Source organism: Acromyrmex echinatior, chromosome 2, assembly GCF_024713525.1.
Source record: "Acromyrmex echinatior isolate Ae372 chromosome 2, ASM2471352v2, whole genome shotgun sequence".
NCBI classification, from domain to species: domain Eukaryota; kingdom Metazoa; phylum Arthropoda; class Insecta; order Hymenoptera; family Formicidae; genus Acromyrmex; species Acromyrmex echinatior.
The window spans coordinates 25,371,076-25,390,276 of record NC_141853.1 but is presented as its reverse complement, the minus strand read 5'-3'; the positions used below and the strand labels follow the sequence as shown (position 1 = coordinate 25,390,276).

At 32.8% G+C, this 19,201-nt stretch overlaps 1 long non-coding RNA gene across 1 annotated transcript; it reads right to left on the bottom strand.

Annotated features, from left to right (window-relative positions):
- Window positions 1-1,356: 1,356 nt before the first annotated feature.
- LOC147910678 (uncharacterized) lies at window positions 1,357-18,914 on the bottom strand. Its single transcript, XR_015544076.1, has 2 exons — window positions 18,847-18,914; window positions 1,357-5,044 (listed from the first exon to the last, which is right to left on the bottom strand). It is a non-coding gene; the product is annotated as an uncharacterized LOC147910678 (long non-coding RNA).
- Window positions 18,915-19,201: the final 287 nt, after the last annotated feature.

Here is a 19,201-nt window from a genome sequence, read left to right as displayed (position 1 = left end):
GATTAAAATAATTTGATGCTGATTGATATGATGGAATTGTAATATCAAGACGAATGAAGCAAAATGACAAAATCTGAGTGCATAAACATAGATACTAAGATAATAAAAAATAATGATGCATTACGTACGATTTCAGTGTCCACTTTTCCATCACGCTAGTTTCGTGTGCTATGTTCATGCGGAAAAATGATAGTAAATACATTAAAGCATTTCAAAAAATTGTTATGAAATTATAAATATTAATTGTAAAACATTAAATACTACAACAGTGATAATAGTTTTTATAATTTGAAAAATTATATTTCATTTTAATAAACAAATGATTAACATGAAATTAGTAGTTTTTAAATTATATTCACGCTGATGAAATTATATACATCTTTGACGCATCATGTGAACATAGCACACAAAATTTGCCTGATGAGGAAAAGTAGTCCGGAATAGCGCTGATTGATTGCTTTAACGCATTCTGTATTCCGCAGTCCTATTTCGGATCGTGTAATTTCACTCTAATAGGCCTTCTCTCTCTCTCTCTCTCTCTCTCTCTCTCTCTCTCTCTCTCTAATATATAAGTCATAAATCAGAAATCAGAAACTTGACTATTCTCTCTGTGATTGACTCATTTTTAACTTATGACTTATAATCTATGGTTGATATATCTATGAATTTATGATCTATGGCTTATTGTAGAAGACACATAAGACTACCAACTCATTGTAGAATCAGCATTATATCAACTTGAATTTTTACGATGAAAAATTTTACCATTGTCTAAAATCGATACAGCAACATATAATTATCCGATACGATGGTGAAATACGAAAGAAATAGGCGGTACGTGATACGCGGTTTCCTAGTTGCCTAATTAGTTACTATTAGTTACTGTACCGCGTACCGCATACTACACTCCATGTAATCGCCCTAAGATTTATACCTCAGTTGAGACTCATATCGCTTGCATGCATGAGGGGCGTATTTCACTCGCATATGTGCGAGTTCATGCGTGCGAGCGATATTGCCCTCAATTGAGGACATCTATCGAATTCAATGACATCATCGCCATGCGAATAATTCGTACGTGTGCGCGTATCATGCGATCACTGTGCGAGAAAATTGTTATCTGGGATATAAGAAATATAATTTTAATCATATTTTATATAATAATGCTAATTATTAGTTGCTACTTTCAACGTTTTGTTTAAAATATAATTTAACTGTAATTTTAAATAGAGAATGATCCATCTCTCTCTTTCCCTCTCTCTCTTTCTCATTTGAAAGTCAAAATGTTATTTCGTTATGTTTTGTAAGATAAAAATTTTATTAAGATTGATTGCAATTAACGTAATTAATGTTGGCTTTTTATTTTTTTTTTTAGTTATTAGAATCGCTCTATATTAAAATTATCAATAAACTTAATATATAAAAACTGTAAGAGACTATGTATTAACCCTGCCGAAAATGGCCGATTAAAACCGATTAAAATGTAATCCGTTTTAATCGATTGTAATCAGTTTTAATCGGTTCAATCCGCTCGGATTAAAAAATAATCGGTTTCAATTCCAGAAGAATCGTAATCGATTTTCATGTCACTTTCGCGGATTATTTCCGATCCGAATTCATCACGTTCTAATTCATATTGTTATCAATCCAAATAGATCCGAATAATCGGATAAATATGTAATCCAAAATAATCCGTTCGAATCGTATTTTTCTTGTAATGGCTCAATCCATTTCAATTACAGGAACGCCGATTCAATTGGTTTTAATTCTATTTGCTAGGAAAGACGACATTAATCCGGTTGAATTCGAAGTTCTCTGATTTCGGGAATGAAAATAAACTCGGATCTAAGGATCTTTAATACAAATATAATAATATAAATATAATTAATCGAATTTGCCTCTCACCGGCAAAAGTAATCAGATTCAATCAAAACTTCTCCGATTTTGCGGGCGATATTAAAATCTGTTTTAATGCAACGAGGCTTAATTTTTTTCGTATCCGCAATAAAAGTATTCGACTTACACTCATTTCCACCAAATAACATATGTTATGTTCATAATTAAATGTTAAGTATTTTTATCGCGTACTTTATAAGAATTGGGATATATAAATAATTTTGAAATCATTAATGTTGAAAATGATCCTTTATTTTCCAATTATTTTAGGCTAATAGTGTTTTTTTTTGTTTATTGAGACATAAGAATTTAATTTTTATTTCTATTAGACGTACTTGTAACGATAAAAATAAAATTTTACAAATAAAAATATGTACATTGACAATTTAATTTTTACCGAAAAATCGGAGAAATTCTGATTGAATCGAACTATTTTTTTTTTCATGACAAAATCGACTTTAAGTTGCATTAAATCTGATTTAATTTTCAACCGTTAATTGGAGAAATTCCGATTGAATCGGATATTTTTTTACTGATCACGCCAAAATGAGATTCTCTCAATTCCGATTCAAAATCGGTTATATCAAAACCGATTTCATTATCGTCCGCAAAATCGGAGAAATTCCGATTAAATAGGATTACTTTTGCTAGTTGCGAGAAAATCAGATTATCGTTTCATTAAAACTGATTCCAATATCGTCTGCGAAATCGGAGAAATTTCGATTGAATCAAATTACTTTTGTTGATCACAACAAAATTGGATTCAAGTTGCATTAAATACGATTTCGTTTTCATTCATAGAATAGGGGAATTTATGATTAAAATAGATTCATATGATCTAATTATAATCCGTATGAAGCGCATTAAATCCGATTTATTTATAGTATTTTCAATCGGTTTCAATATCCTATTCTCGATGCAAGAATCCCGATCGATACAGATTACTTTTATTTTAATCGGTTTTAATCGGCTGTTTTCGAGATGCTAAGAGATTATATATTACTTTCATACTTTCCATCCTTTCGACTCTACTCATCATTTTAGCGTTCAGCCATCTTTGTATATTTTACTCTTCCTCAAGAGTCTCAAAACCAAAGCAAAAAATGTTGCCCAAAGTGTAACTGCACTGGTAACACGAACAGTGGTTATGACATAATGTCCAGCAATAAAAACAAGTTAAAGTACACCAAAGACATAGAGAATGGACTACGCAATCCCTATCTACGCAGTATTCAAATGTGGTCGACAATAGAGAAAGGGACTGTGGAAAATGGTCAATCTCCCATCCTCTCTCCCATTATACCATTGAATGGAAAGAGACAGAGATGGCCGTCTTCCACGGTCCCTCTCTCTCTTATTTTTATCGATCATTTTGACACATGGATCTTGCAGTCCATTCTCTATGTTTTGGTGTACACTTAAGTGCAAAAGTGCAAAAATTTCATGCAACGCGAACAAATATACTGAAAAAATTCATTCAGTGCACACTAGTGCACACAGTGCGGTCTGCTTGCTTCGCTATTAATCTATTTCTTTCGAAGTTCGAATTGCGTTTGGATATGGTACGTTTATAAAGTACGTTTATAAAATATATGTATATTAATGTATGTACGTATAGTATAAAAGCATATACTCGTATACTTTCTTATTTATAAAAGCATATACTCGTATACTTTCTTATTTATTATATTGATCTGTATAATGTAATTATAAAATTTTATTCTTTAAAGAGATATAACAGAGTAAAATTTTCAAAAAATCGAAAAAAAAATTTTTTTTGAAAGATTAATGTCTTAAAAATATGCTCTTGAAAGATTTTTATAAAATTCGAAGTATTTCTCTCTTATGCAAGTTTCAGGGAATGGGTGCACACTGCTGAATATGCAATACTGAAACTTTAAACATATTTTTCTCGAAACTATTTTTTTTTCAACTGGCGGCGTCTATAACTCGAATAATTTTCGACCGATCAGCCTCAGTTTTGAACTTCAACACGAATAAGCGTAGAGATTTTTTTTTAACTGTTAGGAGCTTTGCACAATAAAAAGAATAGGGAACAGAGAATATGAATTTTAATCTATCAGAAACTGTGTATTCCACAATATATAATTTTTGATAGGTTGAAATTTTTATTTTTTGTTCCCTGTTCCTTTTATTGTGTGAAGCCCCTAAGTTTTCGAAAAGCAAGATGTTTAAGAAATTCAAAATGTAGTGAAATTAAATTTTTTTTTAACTGTTGTCATTTTGTAAAAAAAAAATTATTTTTAAAAATCGCGATGCTTAAATTACAGTCACATAAATTTGAAATTTTCGAAGAATTTTCATTTCAGACAATTATAATTTGAGTTCTCTACGCCGCCGATAGACCATGTTTTTTGAACACGGAAGTCTAAAATCCTGTGCAACATCGCCATACATTTATATTTTAACATATAAAAATTCTTAAAATGTCTTCAAAGTATACCCAATTGATATATAACAATTCATAGTTTTTCAAGTTTTTTCCAAAACTTACTAAAAGTTCTAAAAGACTACAATACGGTATATATGCAAATATATATATAGTGTATATTAGTAATTCAAGATTGAATTATATAAAACAATGAAGCTTCGATCGTAATAGGCATTTTTCTTTTCTATTGATTGTGTTTCTCACATATGCGATCCAAAAATAAAGATTCTTAATATTGTTTACTAAAAATTACTCAAAAAAGATAGACAAAAAAAATTTTTTTTAAAGCTTTTACTCTGTTGTACTCTTTTAATTTTGTGTGCCTGCGTGCGTGCATGCGCGCGCGCGCATGTGTGTACATATATGAGCATGATCGATTGACAGGACGCTCCATTGCTGAATAATTCAAAAAATTCGCTTATTTTTTATCAGACCTTGTATAATATGCTCTGCATTTATTAATTGACGATTTTAGAAATCTCTCAGAAACTTTGCATTTACAAAGTTGAAAGAACTGTACATTACAGGAACATTTTAAACATAAGATCAATCCAAATAATTGCAGAAATATTAGAATTGTAATATTTCAAAGGAGATAGTATCAGAAATATTACCAATGTTACACAATTGAGCCATTGAAAGATCCCTGCAATTGAGCCATTGAAAGGTCCCTGCAATTCAGCCATTGAAAGGTCCCTGCAACATAATTGAAACTTTTCATATCAGAAGTATCTAAACCTAATTCTAAATACTTAACATTGATTGTTTATATAATCTCTAATCCAAACGAAGATTTATACGTACAAAGTAAAACTCGTATACATATAAAGCAAACATTATTACGAGTCGAATCGACGTTAAAAGTCGGTAACAAAATTGTAATTTCCCAATTTTGTTTCGTTTTTGGCATAAAGTTAATCAGTTTGGACATTATCGTTTAGATTTTAATTGGAAAAGGATTTTGTAATTTGTAAAGGCAGTTAGAAAAATACTTGTTTGAAAAAATTGATAAAACAAATTTACTTTAGAATCCCCTTAAGTACCGATGGGATACTATTAGAGATCGTCGGGCCTGGACAAATTTTCATGACTATCAATGGGGCCTGGGAATAATTGAAGAACGATAATGTTACCGACAATTAATAAAAATTTGTGATTGTATTAGGTGTTGGAATTAATTCGTAGCGTTTTTTAATGAAAGAATGTTATTTATTTCACATGAGCATTAAAAAATACATTAATGAAAGTACTTCCCATCACTTGTAAAACGCTACGAATTAATTCCAACACCTAATAAAATAAATATTTCAATAATGCATTATTAAATTCATTATTTTTTATTATATAAAAGCTGTATGAATAAGTATGCATACTTTTAATGATATAATATCTTATATAGTCGAAAAATTACAATTTTTCCTCTGCAGTTATCATCTCTATTGATAATCAAACTTGGATGATATCATTAAAATCACAGTTTTAAATAAAAATCGAGTATTATTAAATTTTAAACATATGTACACGTTTACGAAACTAATAAATCATGAAATTAATACCTTATTACTATACAATGGATCCCGCATAAACCTTATGGAAATTAAATTTCAATCAAATTGATTGAAAATTGGATATGTTGTACAACCTTATCTGATAAAAAGTTTCCACAGGTAAAAAATTTTTCACGCATGAATAAATATAAATATGTATAAACATACATAAACGTGTATAAATATTCATAAACATGTATAATTATGTATGAGGTATGTCCAAACATATTTATATATCCTTTTTTAGCTTGTAAAATTACTTTTTAATGTATTAAAAATAATAATAATAATGAGAAAATATCAAAATAGAGGAAAATTTTTACATTGTTTATTTTCGAAAACATCAAGTTTGGAGAAATGTAAAAGAATTGCTCATATATAGTTGCATGTAAAATTATACATAATTATGTTATGAGCAAATTTTTTTACATTTTTCCAAATTTGTTTTTTTTAAAACAAACAATACGAAAATAGTTCTATTAATTATTTTTGATGTTTTCTCAATATTATTATTTTCAGTACAGTAAAAAGTAATTTCACAAAAGAAAGAAAGATACATGGACATATTTCGTATATAATTATATATGATTATGAATATTTGTGCGTGTTTATACATATTTATATAGCATATATTAATGTATAAAATGTTTTTTACCGGGACTTCCCATAATGAATCATTTGCCTTCTACGAGATGTTATTTTTCAAAACGAGCTAATACTACAATATCTTATTTTCAGCAACAAGTACAGTGCATTCCTACGTCATTATTTGCTTTTTATATATATATTTTAAAGTAAAAAAAAGTTATAAGAATAATATTAACTTGATTGCTTCTTACAAAAAAGCTATAAAGATATTGAAATCGATAACATGATTTCAAAGATTTAAGTCAATGTTGTCTTTTGCGCACTTCATGTCTAGGATGCGGAATTTTGGATTTGAGACGAGGAGACTCACAAATAATCAAGCACTCTGATTTGTAAGAGAAGAGAGAACTCATAATAATCAATCACTCTGATTTATGAGAAGCAATCAAAATCAATATTATAATGTTTTACTTAAAAATATACATAGAAAGGGCAAATAATAACGCAGAAATGCATCATACTCGTTAAAAATATGATATTGTAATTTTAGTTTGTTTTGTAAGTTTTGTAAAAATGTTTCGTAGAGGTGAAATTATAGGTGGTAAGAAGGGAAGGTGGTACTAAGATCTACAATTCTATATAACATATCAAATTTTTAACCAATTCGACCGAAATTTAATTTCCATAAGGTTTGTGCAGAGATCTTCCTTCCTTTGAAATAATATTGCTTGATGTCATATCCTATGTAGGAGAAGTATATATTCAAATAATATTAGATGTACAACTTTGCTTCCGCCGTTTTTTTTCCGAAATTCGAGGCTTTATTCTAAAAAACTGGTTATACATTTATGATTCAAAGTATTGTCCATCGCTGGTCATTACTTTCTCCCATCTTTCGGGCAGCGTACGAATCCTGCGTCAAAAAAACTGGTCTTTTGAGGCGATCTACGAATCGATTCAATTTTTTACTTCTTCATAAGACCGGAAGTGCTGGTCAGCCAGGCCGTGTGCCATTGATCGAAACAAGTGATAGTCAGAGGGAGCAACGTCTGGAGAATACAGCGGGTGGGATAGGACTTCCCATTTCAACGTTTCCAAGTATATCTTGACCACTTTCGCATGGGGTCGAGCATTGTCATGCTGCAAAATCACTTTATCGTGTCTCTCGTTGTGGCCGTTTGTCTTTCAATGCTCGGCTCAAACGCATCAATTGCGTTCGACTGATAGCCTGTGATTGTTTCAGTCGGTTTTAACAGCTCATAATACACTACGCCGAGCTGGTCCCACCAAATACAGAGCATGACCTTGGAGTGAATATTCGATTTCGCCGTCGACGTGGAAGCATGGCCGGAAACTCCCCATGATTTTCTTGGGGTTATCGTAATGAATCCATTTTTCATCCCCAGTCACAATGCGATGCAGAAATCCCTCCCGTCTTTGCCTTTCAAGCAGCTGTTCACAAGCAAACAAACGCCGTTCAACATCTCTCGGCTTCAACCCGTACGGCAATTTCCTTGCTTCTGAATCATTCCCATGACTTTGAGGCGTTTTGAAATGACTTGTTGAGTCACTCCCAATGATCGTGCCAATTCTTCTTGATTTTGACACGAGTCTTGATCAAGTAATGCCTCCAATTCTGCATCTTCGAAAATCTTCTCTCTTCCACCACTATGCCGGTCTTCGACGTCAAAATCACCGTTCTTGAAGCGTTGAAACCACTCATGATACGTTCTTTCACTAATAGCGGCCTCACCATAAGATTTGAGAGCATTCGATGAGCCTCAGCCGCAGATTTTTTCATATTGAAGCAGAAAATTAAAACCTCCCGCAAATGACGAGAATTTGGCACATAAACTGACATTTTCAATCGAGAATAACTTTATGATGCAGACACAAATCGACTAATGTTTCTATGGAGTTGTGTTGACAGATGCCCAAGTTTATTGTATGATATCTATGATCTATTTATTTCGACCATCACTTACCGCTAAAGCCTTCTATAGGAAAACGGCGGAAGCAAAGTTTTATACCTAATACATTAATAATATATTACAAGGATAAATTAACAATACACTTATATATTTATACGATATCCGTAAATATATATAGGATTGCTTTCAACTTCGATATATACAGGGTGGCATGAATATACGGCCCCACTCGTCCCGAGCAGGTAGAGTAGACTAAACTGAGTAGAAAAATCTATCTGCAATGCTCGCAATAATTAACGAGATATTAATGTTTAAAAATAGCCGAATACGCGCGTCCTTGCGACCTACTATTGCCGAAGATGCGCGGGCCGCGAGGAGCGGGGCTTACTATCGCGAGTCTCTAAACTCGAATGGCGCGGCGCGCCTACTACACCATCTCCACTCCTCACGGCCCGCGTACCGTACGCTCGGTGGACCGTACTAAAGTGTATCAACTTAAGTCACATCCTAACTTTATATTCAAAAACTAAATTATGAGAAAAATAAGAAAGAAAAATATAAATGAAACAAATTTAGAAAATTACAAACATGTAAAACGATGTAATATTAGAAATAACATAGCTATTATTATTTAAAATTTGGGAAAAAAGTCATAAAAAATTTATTTTCAAATTTATAGAATTCGTTCTTAATTGATTTTATGTAGAAATAAATAACAAATGTATAAGTTAATTTATAATTTGTAATTATCTAAATCATGTTCTTATAAGTATTATTGTAGTGTAATGTTTAGTTTTCAAGATATAAGAGGTTGCTTTAAAAGATCATTAATTATTTATTATACTTTCTCTTAGAACATTATAATATTTTTTGGAGTAATTAAAAATAATAACAATTAATATTATAAAAATATTTAATATTCCAGCAATTAATTTAAATATCTTCTATAATTATTTTAATAGTTTTATTATACAAAATTATTTTTTAATCAGTATCTAATCAAATTTTAGATATCACAATAGTAAAATTATGTCATTATTTAACCCTTATCTATACGTCATTATTCGAGTATTTCTTTATAAACGTAATTTTTTACTTGATTGAGATTATTATTTCCTAAATAAACTTTTAATGAATCCCAAGAACGTACTCTTGATAATGCAATATATAATTGATCATGATTAAAAATATCTTTTCGAAGATCTACTGCGACTTTTGTGATTTATTTATATTCTTTTTAATTTATTTATATTCATAATAAATGCCAATTTCACTGGAAACTGTTTTCTTTTAAAAGTGAATGGATATACATTTTCACAATATAAAATAATGCGATTTAGAAAAACAATTTTTCCAATCTTATTATCTGACAAAATTTTACATCGTAATAAATTATTATCTAAATCTAAAATTAATAATCAAGTACCATTACATAAACCTTCACTAATATTAAGATTTCGAATCAGCATAATAATAGTGTATTTTCTTAAGGGGATGCTGGAGCGAAGGCCAAAGTTAATCAAGATCGATACAGGTTTTCATTTCCAATGTATAAGATGCTTACGCCCTCTGAGTTAATATGATCATGCAGGAAATTCGATCGATTAATTATCGATATTCTTATTCCGTTTCCTACATTACCATCTTAACGTGTATTAGGGTCGGTTCCACAAATGTAAGATTTATTTTGGAAAATTTTCCAATTTTAGAATTGAGAAAAAAATAAACAAAATTGAAGTTAATCTTATATTTGCAGAATCGGACCTTAGAAGTACAGTTGTATTATGTACACATGCAGTGTAGGCCGTGTTCCAATATATATCACCAGTATTAAAAATCTATAATATACATAAAGTACATAAAGTTTTTAACTTTAATAGCTATATCGATACGAAGTCGTAGTAACACTTTTTCCTTACGTCCAATCATTTTAGGTAATAATAATATAATATCAATAAATGAATACGACATTGCACATACATAATGTAATTCTTTTTCATGAATATCCATATATATATATATATATATATATATATATATATATATATATATGTAGGAAGTAAGATTGATCCAAGTGATGGAAATGTTCGGTGAGCCAGTATTGCTGGCCGACAATTCAGGAGAGAATCGCAATTCGCACTTTAACCTTCGTCGTGCCACACACGTGTCTCACCATCTTACAACTGCCTCGCTATCCTCACCTTCTTGTACCGTTTTGCTCTTGCGCAAGCGCGCTGATACTCTAGTGCATATCGTCATAGTCAGAAACGCGTGTACTGAATAAGAATTCGTAAACACAACATATACTCTTCCTACACTCGGCCATTCTGCACAATCATGCGTCCTGCACGACGCCAGCTGTTAACTTAGCATTACATCTTACAAAATAATGTTGTAAACTTATAATTAACGTCTTACAAACAAAATTGATTACTTTAACTCAACATTACGTCTTACAAAAATAATATTGCCGACTTATAATTAACATCTTACAAACAAAATTGATTATTTTAACTCAATATTACGTCTTACAAAAATGGAATTGATTACTTTTAATTAACTGTATTCCAGGGTTTAACATATTCAACACAAGTAGAAATACTTACAGGTCCTTCGTGAGATCCGTTTTTAATCACATCGTATGTGTCATTAGGTTTAACCTTCTCAATTAGGTATGGTCCTAAATATTTCGCTCGTAATTTTCGACCTGAACCTAATTGTGTTCGCTTGATCGCTACTACGTCTCCTACCTGGTATTCTGTAGCCTTCTTACGTCTGAGATTATATGTTTTACAATTCTCCGATTGCACTTTCAGAATTTGTTCTTTCGATCTAGCTCTAATTTCGTTACGCTCTTCCTCAAATTTCGATCGAAATTCTTGTTCTATTACTTCGCGTAGTTTCAGATCGGTTTCGTCGCACATTTTTACGCCAAATAGTAAATCAAAAGGCGTCGCATTTACACTACTTGAACGTGGAGTTTAATATACATTGCAATTTATCTACATGTTTGTATCAGGTTGTTCGATTAATAACTTGGAAAGTATCGATATGATCGCTCTATTCAAACGTTCACTTGTCCGTTTGCCCTTGGCAATCTCGTGATAATTGTCACGTGTTCAATTCCTTCACTCTGACAATACTCCTTGAACTCTTGAGAGATAAAAGCTGTGTCTCTATCCATCACGATTTGTTTCGGACTCCCGAATATTTGTTTTTGAACGTCTAACCGACTTGTGACCTCGCGAGCTGTGGTAGATTTAGTCGGATACAACCATACAAATTTAGTAAAACTATCAATAATAGCAAGAATATGATTGTAGTTTTTATTAGTGGTATGTAACGGCCCTAAATGATCGGCATGATATATGTGTAACGGCACATCAGGCTTGGGAATGGAGTGCAGATATTCTTTCTGCCTACCTTCTTTGCGATTCGTCAATATACACTGCACGCAACTGGCAATATGTCGTTCTACTTTACTTCTTAAATCGCATATAAAATCCTGCCGAATACGCTCTTCGGTACATTTTGCCGCCATATGTTCTTTCTCGTGAATCGTTTGAATTACGTCTAATTCTAGCGTTTTGGGAATGACAAGTAAATCCCTACCGTCTTGAAATTTATATAAAAAATCGCCGCTTATGTGATAATTTTTATACGATTTATCTTTGACAATTTCTTTTATCGCCTGAATCTCATCGTTTGCTTGTTGACTCCTAATTTGTGGTATAATTGGACTTTTCACTATCGTCATAACCGGATGTTATCCGACTCAAAGCATCGACGTGTCTCGTACGGATTCCCAGTCTGTGCTCTATGATGTAATCATAATCCTCTAACACTAAAACCCATCTCGCAATACGCGTACTTAACTCTTTTTTGCTCATAGTTCACTGAAAAGCCGTACAATCAGTAATTATTTTAAATGAATTCCTAACAGATACATTCGGAATTTTCTAAGTGCCTCTACTATCGCAAGCGCCTCCAATTCATAACTCGTGTAATTCCTTTCCTCTTTTTTTGTCTTTTTGCTCATAAAATATACTGGGTGTAATAAGTTGTCTTCGTCTGAACGCTGTAGGAGCACAGCCCCATAACTGTCTATACTTGCGTCCGTATGTACTTCCGTTTCGTGTCGCGAATGATATATTTTCAGTACTGGATTCTGAGTTAAGTTCGTCTTCAATTGTATGAACGCGTTTCGAGCGTCAAAATTATATGATTGATCTTTCCGCAACATGTCGCTCAACGGTTTCGCGATTGTAGAATACGAAGGTATAAACTTTCTGAAGTAACCCGTTAATCTAAGAAAGCTTTGAATATCTTTTAATTCTTTCGGCTCTGGGTAATCTATTACAGCTTTGACTTTCTCTTGGAAAGGGTAAATTTTACCCCCTTCTACTACATGACCTAGAAACTCGATTGTTCTTTTCACGAATTGACACTTCTTAAAATTAATTTGTAAATCATAGTCGCTATAGCTCGTGTCTTTAATACGATTCGCAATCGTTCCAACGCTTCTTGTTCGTTTGCTGCCAGCACGATCAAGTTATCTACGTAAAGCAACACTATATTTTGTCTAATCAAATCCCAGAAAGCGACATTAATGTATCTTTGGAAAACCCGCGAATTATATAATCCAAAAGGGACTTTCAAGAATTGATATTGACCGTTCGGGATGACAAACGCCGTATATTTTCGACTCTCTTTTTCTACGGATACATGAAAAAATCCATTTTTCAGATCTAACGTGCTAAACACGCGAGCATCCTCTAATTTATCTAGTAGATCTTCGATTAATGGTAAGGGATGACCGTCCTTTTCTATGACTCGATTTAACTTCCTATAATCAATATATACACGCGGTGATCCGTCCTTCTTTCTTACAATGACTACTGGATTCGCGTATTCCGACGTACACTTCTCAATGACCCCGTCGTTTAGCCATTCCGCTATTTGATTTTCGACTATTTCGCGCTCAGGTGCCGGTAATCGTTGCGGTTTTTGAAAAATAGGCCTTTCGTCTTTTGGTACAATACGCATACTCACGTCTGTTGTCTTACATTTATTTACTTGATATGTTTCAACAATCGTCTCTACTCCTTCGCGTACTCTCGGATTCGTCACCAATGTCTAACGGTTGCTTTTCAATCACGTTGATTTGTGTTAACAATTGAGCAGGTGTTGCTCTTCGTATAGTTATTCCATCGTTAGTGATTATTTCCGTCATCGCTAGAAAATCCCTACCAATTATGATGCTTGAATTTGTAGCTTCATTTGGCACAATGTGCACTACACACGGATATTCATCAGCATCTACTTCTATAATTATATTTACGCAATCCAATGAATGCACTTCGTTTTTTCCAAAACCGGTTAAACAAATACTATTTCCCTGTAGCTTGTCTAATTTTATTTTATCGTAAACATCTTTGCGCATTACCGTGATTTGACTGCCGGTATCAATTAACGCATTAATCCGCACATCGTTTACCGTGATTTGTTTAAACATTCTATCGCTCGATGAATTAACCGTATTAATTACCGCCGTCTTTTTATCCGCTAACGTTTCACTATCGTCTGATTCGTTACACAACTTTGCAGTATGCCCGTATTTTTGACACTTAAAACACTTTTTACCTAATTCTTTCTTCTTACAGTCTTTAGCTTTATGTCCTTTACCGCCGCAATTGTAGCACCGCACGTCTGTCTCTTGTTCTTTTTCGTCATTTTTTGGTGTTGTTAGTTTCCTCGCTTCTTCTGTCTTCTTCTGCATGCTGTTCTTCTCTCTCGTTCTCATCCTCTCAGTATTCTTCTTCCGAATTGCTTCGTATACTTTAAGCTTCTCCTTGAATTCCATCAATTTTTTAGCTCCGTACAATATGATCTTGCTCTGTGCGTCTTCCGGAATTCCATCAATCACGTATTTCATGAGTACTTCTGCTTCTATTTTGCCTCTATTTCTTTCATCACATAATAATATTCCTGTACGGTTTCATCTCTCTTCAATCTTCTTCTGACCAGCATATCGTGTATTTGAGTGCTGTTTATTTTGTCTATAAATTCGTCTCGTAGAATTTCTTTTAATTTCTTCCACGACTTGATAATGCCTTCGCTGTCGAGCATTTTAGCAGGTCCAGCTAATGATTTCTTTGCGAACACTAGCTTCTGTAATTCCGACTATCCAAACAGGTTAGCCGCATCTTCGAATTCAGATATCCATCTTTCAACCGGATATGTATCTTTTCCAGTGAAAGTTTTAATTGTGTCTTGCACGTCTCGGTATGTCATTGCGAATTTCATATTCACTTGACCTGCCTCTGGTAGAGTTCTCTTCGAGGTTATTTTCACTTTCTTTGTTGCTTCTTTGTTCCTCTCTTTCATCGTCTTGCTCGTCAGCTGTCACTCGTATCTTCGTCTAATTCACCGTCTTGTTCACTATCTTTAGACGTGAGAGTATCTAAATCCATTAAACCATGTAATGTGCGTGTTATTATTTCTTCTCTGTTTTCGCCGTATTCTAAACCAAGAATATTACAGCAGGATATCAAATCGCCGATCGAAAGTTTTCGCGCCACTTCTATCTTATTCACATATTCCGTCGTGTCTTTCTTGAAAGTAAAACCCTCAAAGTCTTTGAGTCTTTGTCTATTTTTTTTTCGATCGTCTTCCTTTTCGAAAATAAATTTATGTAAAGCCATCACGTCAACGGTCGACGCCGTACGTATCTTTTGCCTGATTGGTTCGATTTGCGCGAGGTTGTTCATCTTGCTTCTGCACACTTTACGCAATGTGACACATGTTTACCATCGCGCTCTCACTGTTGTTGCACCGTCTTGTTCGCGTACACTCAAGACTATCGACTCACGTTCGTTTGTGTCGTGCAGTCCTGCCGTCACACTTTCGATATCGTTACCAGCGCTACTGTCGCGCGCTCACCCGCGTCGTATTGTCACTGCCCTCCCGATGTTGGCGTTACCGACGCATTCACAGTCTTGCCAATGTATTTCTGGTGTCGCTGCGCTACCTTGTAGTTGCACACTCGATGTTTTTCGGATTTTTAACGCCTTCGAGATTTGAATGTCATCTTCCTTCTTCTTTCCTCTCTTTCTCGTCGTCATGTTCTCTCCGTCTTGCGCCTTTTCGTCTTTTCGTCTCTTCGTCTTTTCCTTTGTCTTTTCTTTCTACTGTCTTATCGTCTTTCGTCTTGCGTCTTTTCCTCTTTTTTGTCTTTCCTTTTGTCTTTTCTTTCTCTCATCTTATCGTCTTTCGTCTTCCGCCTTCTCTTCTTCGTCTTTAGTCTTTAATCTTTTCGTCTTTTCTCTCTCTCGTCTTATCGTCTTTCGTCTTGCGTCTTTTCTCCTTCGTCTTTTCGTCTTTCTCGTCTTTTCATCTTTTCTCTCTCTCGTATTATCGTCTTTCATCTTTTTTTTTCGTCTTTTCGTCTTTTCGTCTTTTCGTCTTTTTCGTCTTTTCGTCTTTTGTCCCCTTTTATCTCTCACTAGCTCTTATCCCGGACGAGCCCCCAAATTTATAGCAAATAAGATTGATCCAAGCGATGGAAATGTTCGGTGAGCCAGTATTGCTGGCCGACAATTCAGGAGAGAATCGCAATTCGCACTTTAACCCTTCGTCGTGCCACACACGTGTCTCGCCATCTTACAACTGCTTCGCTATCCTCACCTTCTTGTATCTTTTCGCTCTTGCGCAAGCGCGCTGATACTCTAGCGCATATCGTCATAGTCGGAAACGCGCGAACTGAATAAGAATTCGTAAACACAATATATACTCTTCCTACACACACACACACACACACACACACACATATATATATATATATATATATATATATATATATATATATATATATATACATACATATATGAAACACGTATCCATATATTGACAATATATGTTCATCTTGACTAAATCCTAAAATGATATTGATCATAGGAAAAAGTGATACTACGACTGTATACCGATATTGACTGAAAATACGTAACTATAGATTTTCAGTATTGACCGTATACATTGACACATGGCTCTAATAGCATTTTTCCTGTCGTACAATGTCATTTTAGGTCAGGATATGTATTAGCTGTACATAGATATATTACACATATAATATACGTAGTTATATCATTTTTTGCTACGTTTAATAAAAAGATGTAGAAGTTAATCATATTAAAATATTAGTGATATGTATATTTAAATATAATACACATATAGGCAATATTATGCAATATTGCATATATGTATACTATAATGTGTGAATATATATACGTTGCAGATAGAAGTTATCAATGCTAAGCTATTTATGCATTCCCTATGTTTAAATATGAAATATTAAAATTGTATACATATAATATATATATATATATATATATATATATATATATAATATATATATAATGCGTATATATGTACACATAAAATGAGGATTTATCAGAGAATTGTATTTGATTATTTTTTTTAAGATGTTACGTCAGATCATCTGCGTTTGACTCTCGTTAGCTTTGATTTAGTTTGTTAGTTGTATATTCTGATATTGAAAATATAAAAGCATATCATTAATATCTGTATATTTGATCATAAAAAAACATATCTCTTTTTATTAAACGTAGAAAAAAGAGGACATCAGTACACCTTTTTATTACACGTAACAAAAAGAGATGAAATAGCTACACGTATGTGAATATGAATTAGAATATATATATTTTATGTTTTGTGTGTACATCATAATACACATAAAATATAATTCTAATATTCACTAATGTGTCTATATTATATCTGCATGAAAAGCTAAGTATGAGTAACTTCTATTTCTCTTTTATGGGCCTTCTACAATAAGCCATTAGTTACAAATCAGAAGTCAGAAGCTAAAAATTGATCAATCACAGTTAATTTTTAGCGTCTGACTTCTTATTTATGGCTGATTTATGGCTTATAATTGTAAAAGGCCCATTAAACATAATAAAAAGAGATGGAATAACTACATATGTATGTGCAATGTATTTACATACTAACAATACATGTTACATCCTAAGTTAAAATGGCATTGGGAATAAAGGAAAAAGTGCTATTACATTACACGTGTATACATGTATTTCAAATACATGGTTGCATCCGAAGATATATCTAAGTCACAGTCAGAGTGTATTTAGTAAAAATATACTTATTGTAACTTATTGTAACTGTTAGTCAACGTACACATTGATCTATAAGTGTATACATTTGTTAAAACACTTTGAATATGATATACTTATATACATTTCATAAACGTACAGCATCGTATGAAAATTATGCATGTGACTATTAACTGTATAATGTATGTTATATATGTATAGCATATATATATATATGTATAACATATATATTATATAGGGTGTCCAAAAAGACCCCGGATTTAGGAACTGAACATAAAGGTGACTATAACTATAATCGTAAAGGAATGTGAATTGTAATTGTATTGGTATGCATAGTACGCCAAAAAATATAATGCTTTGACCTATAACTATGATTCACGTTCTACGATTGAATTACGGCCATTACTATACAATTTACGGCTTGTGCTATAAGACCATTACATAACGTTTTTAGAAAAAAACGTTTCAGACAAAAGTTGTAAGGTTTCAAAGAAGCTGTTTACTGATATTCAGTATTTTTTCTTCATTAGTTTCTTTGTTTCACTCATGTCAAGCAATCAGCTTTTGATTCCATCATGACAATGCATCTATTCACATTTCTTTAGTTGCAGACGCAAAATTCTACAAATTGGTTCCGTAATTGTATTTCACCAAATTTGATAATCGAATGCCTCTGCCAGTAAATTAAAAATAGTCAGTCCATGATGAACGCCTCTGACATTTATTTATAACTAGCCAAACGATTTACGGCTGTGACATTTTGTTATAGCTAGCCAACTCACGATTAATGCTTCTGACAGTAAATTAAAAATAGTCAGCCCACGATGAACGCTTCTGACATTGGATCATAATTAGGCAAGCGCAATTTATTGTTATAACATTTAGCCATATCACTTGTATGATAAATCAAATGATTTTCACGAATGACATAAAGATGCTAACCTTTCCCATTCTGGCTTTATAGGGTGCCTTCCAACAAGAAACACACATTACAATAATCAATTTTGACTTTATAGAGTGCCTTCCAACAAGAGATACAGTGTGACACGGTGCATTATTATAATCTTGTTCGCCAATACAAAGATGAGATACTGTATTGTAATCGCTTGTTAGAAAGCACCCATAACCTTCTCTTACCAAAGGCAGACAATATTCTGTTACTATATTTTTTCTATTGTGTGGATACAAAACACTATATAAATATACGCACGCACGCACGCACGCACGCACGCACGCACGCACACATATATATATATATATATGGTTGTGTGTAGAACACTTACATTACACTGAATTGACAGTACTGTTTCAATAATTCGTTCTACAATTCAAAAATGTGATTTTTATCGATTCTAGTTTGGCATCGCCGATGCAGCAAGGACGCATGATTCCTTTTTTAAACCATCCTGACATATATTTCTATATATATATTTCTATATATACAAAAATATATTATTATTATAGCGTTTCCAACCGATAATATATTGCTGATTTATACAATGATTCAATCCATTTCTGTAATTAAATAACGGTACTTTGCTTGTGCGCGATAAGAGAAATGGCGCTTCTTACTAAGTCGACATTTCGACATCCGAGTCGAGTCAAAAATGTGCTATATACAATAATTTCAGACCATGC